The following is a 674-nucleotide window of genomic DNA, read 5'->3' on the forward strand; positions in this document are numbered from 1 at the left end:
GGGGAAGGAGCAGGGAGCGCTGCCGGGCCCAGGGCACCCAGGGATGCGACAGGAGGGACCCCCAGAGCGGCTCAAAGCGAGTGACCGCATTCGTGGGGAGCGGGGTCCCCGAATCACCGGCCGCTCCGCCTTTCTACGGCACCTTCTTGCTCCCTCCAAACCAAGGCGTGATCTTTGCTCCATTGTCTTTGTTGTGCTCAGCCGCGATAGGAAACTTTGGAAGGGCAAGGGCGGAAAACCCAGGAGCAATTAATTGCAAAAGGCCCCTCTGCGCTCCCCCACTTAATTCTCTTTTCATAATTATTTTATTCTTCATCTTTTAGGATTTTGGTGTTTATTTTAAAAAACGGCTGAGCGAAGTCCTCCGCAAAAATCATATCGGAAGAAGGAAAGAAAAAAGAAACCACCCAGGAGGGTTTTCTCGGCCGGGATTTGCGCGGGCTGGGAGCAGGAATTCAATACCGGCCCCGCGAACCCCCTCTCCCCTTTCATAACGGGCTCTCTGGCTCTCCCAGCCCAGTTTCGGCCCGGTTTGTCCCGGCTGCAGCGCTCTGAAGGCCCTGAACCGAAGTGCTCCGGGCTGGGCCCCGCAGGAGCGGGGAAGGTGCGGCCGGGCCGTGCCGGGCCGGGGGCCGCGACCAAGCCCCGGGCTCGGTCCTGCTGCTGCAGGAGGG

At 59.9% G+C, this 674-nt stretch overlaps 1 protein-coding gene across 1 annotated transcript in view; it reads right to left on the reverse strand.

Moving 5' to 3' along the window:
• PITX1 (paired like homeodomain 1) overlaps window positions 1-674 on the reverse strand; it is a 6,563-nt gene that overhangs the window by 3,652 nt on the left and 2,237 nt on the right. The gene's annotated exons all lie outside the window — the stretch shown is intronic.

This window comes from Geospiza fortis, unplaced genomic scaffold, assembly GCF_000277835.1.
Source record: "Geospiza fortis unplaced genomic scaffold, GeoFor_1.0 scaffold55, whole genome shotgun sequence".
Classification (NCBI taxonomy): domain Eukaryota; kingdom Metazoa; phylum Chordata; class Aves; order Passeriformes; family Thraupidae; genus Geospiza; species Geospiza fortis.